The following is a 6,079-nucleotide window of genomic DNA, read 5'->3' as shown; positions in this document are numbered from 1 at the left end:
TTATTGTTAAGGAGTGAGAATTGCTTTGCAATAAGAGTTATAATTTAACTGGCCAGGACATTTAATTTACTCAACATGACTGAGCAATCAGTATTAGTATATTATCAGTTAAAATAATTTTGTGTACATTCTGAAAAGAAAAAAGAAAAAAAAATCAGCAATGCATAACATAGGAAATAACCAATTTATCTGTAGGCATTAAAATTTATGATTCTCTGGCAATATCAAGTCTACAGGGGTTTTATGGACCCTAATCTGACTGGACCAGACAGGATCTTGTATATTGGGGATTAAAAAGTCTGGTATTTGAGGGGTGGGGGGAGGGGTCACTTATATTATAGCTACATTAACATTTTTTTCAGAAGGGCTCTCATGTTATTACTGATACATTTTTATTAAATAAAGCATGTGATCCAGATCATTTTACTCAGGAGTTTTAATGTATATATAAGTTACTACAAAATTAATGCTAACTAAAAAAAATCTTTCATCATTATACATTATGTTATCTACGGTGAAACTTTATATAACTAAGAAAATGACCACTGATACTTTCCCATTTATTGATATTGAGTTGAATTAATATTAATTAGAAAATAGTATGTTCCAAGTGGTGATTTTTTTTTCATAAAATAAAATTGTTGTCTGCATTTCAGATATTTCCTCATAGCTGATCACTCCACTGTAACAAACCTATATTATCAACACATATAAATGTATATTTCAGATTGGTACTTGAAAGTCAATGGTTTGATCATGATGACCATCTTTAATTTAATGGGGAAAGATTAACCAATATTTGCAGCTGGAGAGGCTATCACCACAGTTCAATGATTTAGGTAAGGATGGACATTCTTACAGATCTATATGAACATGGTGAATGGTTCTTTATAAAAGTATTTGTAAGTTATACTATATAAGTTACAAATCTCATAGACTAGCCACTAGACTGATAATTAAGAATTATTAAAAAAAATTCAAACTTTGTCATTTTTCTTACTTTGATGTAATAGTGTCAGATGCCACTCTAATTTAGTGATTTTATTTTGGAGAAATTACTTTTATGTAATCACTGATTGTAGACTAGCTATATTCACAATTTTAGAAATATTTTTTTAAATATATTATAATCTAGGAGCTAGTATACAGATATCAGTGTGTTTACTGGCAAACATGCCATTAGTGCATTATATAGTCATGATAATTTGTAGTGTCAGTATTACAGATACTGGTATGTTAAAAGGAAAAGTATGGCAATAGGATTTGGAAAAAAAAACTTTGCCCATATTTATCAAAGTTCTTAGACTTAAAAATCATTCTAATGTTAAGATTTAGAGAGTAAAATACTTAAAGTTTGTAAAGCAGTTAAAGTGTTTTCATTATATTATGTATGTATGGTGACAGTTTACATAAAATATTTTTGATAATGCAAAATTTCTCTTATAAGGAAATCTGGAGAACTTTATGAATATTGAAATCTTTGTCTTTGAACTTGGAATACTTACCAAAATGTAGGTACAGTGTATGTAGAAACTGAGTCCTTTATTTGCTTTTATAACATGTTATTGTTTTTAGCTCGACTATTCGAAGAATAGTCTAGCTATTCTACTCACCCTGGCGTCGGCGTCGGCGTCGGCGTCGGCGTCACACCTTGGTTAAGTTTTTGCATGCAAGTACATACAGCTATCATTTAAAGGCATATAGCTTTAAAACTTATTTATTCTTTTTCTAGGTCAATTACCAACCTCACTGGGTCAAGTTCCATAACTCTAACATGTATTTTGAGCAAATTATGCCCCCTTTTGGACTTAGAAAATTCTGGTTAAAGTTTTACATGCAAGTTACTATCTCCAAAACTAATGTAGATATTGAATTGAAACTTCACATGTGTCTTCGGGGTTATAAAACTAGTTGATAGCACCAAGTCCCATAACTCTGACCTTTATTTTGGCCAAATTATGCCCCCTTTTGGACTTAGAAAATTCTGGTTAAAGTTTTGCGTGCAAGTACATACAGCTATTACTAAAAGGCATATAGATTTAAAACTTATTTTTTCTTTTCTAAATCAATTACCTACCTCACTGGTCAAGTCCCATAACTCTGACATGTATTTTGGCCAAATTATGCCCCCTTTGGACTTAGAAAATTCTGGTTAAAGTTTTTACATGCAAGTTACTATCTCCAAAACTAATGCAGATATTGAATTGAAACTTCACATGTGTCTTCGGGGTTATAAAACTAGTTGATAGCACCAAGTTCCATAACTCTGACCTTTATTTTGGGCAAATTATGCCCCCTTTTTGACTTAGAAAATTCTGGTTAAAGTTTTGCGTGCAAGTACATACAGCTATTACTAAAAGGCATATAGATTTGAAACTTATTTTTTCTTTTTCTAGATCAATTACCTACCTCCCTGGGTCAAGTCCCATAACTCTGACATGTATTTTGGCCAAATTATGCCCCCATTTGGACTTAGAAAATCCTGGTTAAAGTTTTACATGCAAGTAACTATCTCCAAAACTACTACAGATATTAAATTGAAACTTCACATGTGTCTTCGGGGTTATAAAACTAGTTGATAGCACCAAGTCCTATAACTCTGACATGTATTTTGGGCAAATTATGCCCCTTTTTGGACTTAGAAAATCCTGGTTAAAGTTTTGCGTGCAAGTACATACAGCTATTACCAAAAGGCATATAGCTTTGAAACTTATTTATTCTTTTTCTAGGTCAATTACCAACCTCACTGGGTCAAGTTCCATAACTCTTAACATGTATTTTGAGCAAATTATGCCCCCTTTTGGACTTAGAAAATTCTGGTTAAAGTTTTACATGCAAGTTACTATCTCCAAAACTAATGCAGATATTGAATTGAAACTTAATATGTTTCTTCGGGGTTATAAAACTAGTTAATAGCACCAAGTCCCATAACTCTGATATGTATTTTGGTCAAATTATGTCCCCTTTCGAACTTAAAACTCTTTTGATATTTAACATTTTGGGTAATAATTTCCTGCTTCTGTGACAATATTTCGAATAGTCGAGCTTGGCTGTCTTACGGACAGCTCTTGTTTTTTTACCTCTGTGCTTTATACCATCTTTGCACTATAGATTTTTTCTTAAAATTAATCTAAAAAATTAATATACTTCCAGTTAAGACAATGAAATAGAAGAACTTCATGCTAACACTTGCATCAGTGGAAGTACTTCTTATTGGATAGAGAACTTTACAAGGTCAGTGATATTTGTAATGTTTTATATCAATATTTTGTTTTGCCTTTTTAAACTCATCTTAATGGAGCTGTGAACTGCATAGGTGGATTATCCATCATACACAATGTTTAGCTTGACTACTCAACCTGGCGTAAGCATTGGTTCAAGTTTATTTCTTAAGTTAAATATATTTTAGCTTTCAAAAGATACTGTATGCACATGTTTGACAAGGGACACTGTCAGCAATATTTTCAGAGTGATGCCCCATTTTTATTTAGAAATTTGATTAACAATTTATCCATAATGATAATTATCTCTGCAATGCATTGCAGTAAGGGCCAATTTACAAGGCTAGACTATGATAGACTAGCTTCTGTTTTATCATAATCAGCTACTATAAAGCTACTGTTCAGTACACAGATTGCATGTGACAATTTTCATCTTTACAGCAAATCACTTCTTACCTTTACAACAAGTTTAGAACACTTGATTAAATTAGGGCTTAATAGTGATAAGATACAATAGTACTTTCATTTTATGATGAATCAAGTTTATTACAATGATATTTAATTAAAATGCAATGGAGCACTTCATTAATTTCTAATAAAATCCAGCAGTGATAATTTTTTCTGGTTTTTATTTGTTACTTAGATTAATCATAATAATTGAATAAAAATACTTGTCACTTCTCTTATTGTGTTTTAAATACATTTAAATTATTTTTGTTAGATACAGGTAAAGTTTTTCTAAAAGGATGAGAATTGCATTGCTGTAAGAGTTAATTTTAATTGGTTGGGACATTACTCAACATGACTGAGAAATTACAATTAGTATATCATCAACTAAAAAGTGTGTATATTCTGAGAAAAGCTGCATTTCAATCAATAAAATGCAAAACACTGGAAATAACCCAATTATGTATGTACATATCTCTAAAATTTATGATCCTCTGACATGGACTACATGTCAAATCCACAGGTGTTTTATGAATCCTTATCAAATTGGTTGGACAGGATCTGTTTAGTGGGGATTATAAATATATAGGGAATAAATTTATGCTGTTGACCTATAAGAAAATGTAGGTTTAAAATTGTCCATATAGCTAGTTTGGTCAGAATTTGGTAGAAAATGAGCATTTATATAAGATCTTGTCATCAAACCTATCGAAAACCAAGGTAGGTAACTCTTGGTTGAAATTTTGACTTGAAAGATTGAGCACAGAACTTTAGAACACTATCATATCATGTGTTTCTGTTTTTTTTTTCTTGTTGTTGTTTTCTTGTTTTTGTTTTGTTTTGTTTTTTTGCTACATTAAAATGTTGAATGTCAGTGTGGACCTTCATATAAAGTAGCATATTATTAAGCAAAAGCAGACTTGTTAAAAAAATGATTTTAAAAGGAAAATGTTTTGGATAAAATCAAATTTAGCTATTCAGTATGCAATATATTTGTCATTTGATACTGCAATTAATTTAAATTTAAAGGGTGACATCATTATAAAATATTTTTCTATCTGTTTTAGGTCAGCCATCAGCTTGTGAAGTTGCTTTCTTGGCACATCATGCTGTCCAGTGGAGTTCATACCATATGCCAGGCCTTTATACATGGTCAAAGAAGATGAATTTGTTATTCAATTTGTGAAATTTGATTTAAGGAGGACTTTCATATATGATGATTATATTCAGCAGATTATCTTCAAGTGTGCACTTCATAGAATCACAGTTTCTAGGAGGTTTTCAGTTTAAAGTTAGATTAATTGAAAAAAAAGTAAAACTATCATACTCACCATGGCATCGGCATTGGCATTACACCAGTTTTAAGTTTTTCTTACCAGTCCATATTTTCAAATGACCTTTTGAAAGTATTGAAACTTACAACAGTAATTTATCATCATTATACCATGTTTTAGGCAAAAGTACATCACTCCATCAAGGAATTGACTGAACTATGGCCCTTTGAAACTTTTGTCACTTGTTTATAATAATAGTCTCTATAGGCAAGAGTTAATAACACTATAGAGTAATTTGGTTGAATTATGTCCCTTTTGGACTTTGAAATTGGTTCAGTTTTTGTACAAGTCCACATTTTGACATATAGCTTTGAATCTTTCAACACTAAGTCTTACCATTACAATGATATAACTTAAAATAGTTGTTAAACATCATCACCCACATCATATAACACAAGATGCATAACTCTTGCACCAAAATTTAATAAATTATGCCCTTTTTTGCTTAAAATGTACTTGTATAGTGTTTTGATACACTTTATCTTTATCTCTCATATTACAAAATTTTTTAAAACAGACTTAGTTATATGCAATATCTTCATCAGCCATTGGAGCCATTAGTTGGTGTTTAGATCCTATAATTGTAAAACATAAAATAAATGTTGAAAGTTTCATAAAAGATCGTTTCTTTAATATGATTTTCCATATAGATCTAACTCCCATCCAGTTTAAACCCATCCAGTTTGTTAAACACTTCTTGAAAAATATTTTTAAAGATCTTAGAGTTTCATACCGATAACTATAATTGAACCGCGCCATGAGAAAATCAACCATAGTGGGTTGGCGACTAGCATGGATTCGGACCAGGCTGTGCATCCGCGCAGTCTTGTCAGGATCCATGTGTTCACTAACAGTTCTCCAATTCCAATAGGCTTTAAAAGCGAACAGCATGGATCCTGACCAGAATGTGCGAATGTGCAGGATGTTCGGATCATGCTGGTCGCAAACCAACTATGTTGGGTTTTCTCATGGCACGGCTCATATTTTTTGATTGACCTACTTAAATAATTATTACGTTAGACTTCATTTACCCGAGGGGTAATATATCGAACGTCATGCTGTAATCTGACGTCATAA

General features: G+C 31.4%; 1 long non-coding RNA gene across 1 annotated transcript; it reads left to right on the top strand.

Annotated features, from left to right (window-relative positions):
- The first annotated feature begins 318 nt into the window (after positions 1-318).
- LOC123528179 (uncharacterized) lies at positions 319-5,552 on the top strand. Its single transcript, XR_008367139.1, has 3 exons — positions 319-839; positions 3,154-3,234; positions 4,736-5,552. It is a non-coding gene; the product is annotated as an uncharacterized LOC123528179 (long non-coding RNA).
- Positions 5,553-6,079: the final 527 nt, after the last annotated feature.

The sequence above is a fragment of the Mercenaria mercenaria genome, chromosome 14 (genome assembly GCF_021730395.1).
Source record: "Mercenaria mercenaria strain notata chromosome 14, MADL_Memer_1, whole genome shotgun sequence".
In the NCBI taxonomy this organism is placed as follows: domain Eukaryota; kingdom Metazoa; phylum Mollusca; class Bivalvia; order Venerida; family Veneridae; genus Mercenaria; species Mercenaria mercenaria.
This window is presented reverse-complemented; position numbering and strand designations above follow the sequence as displayed.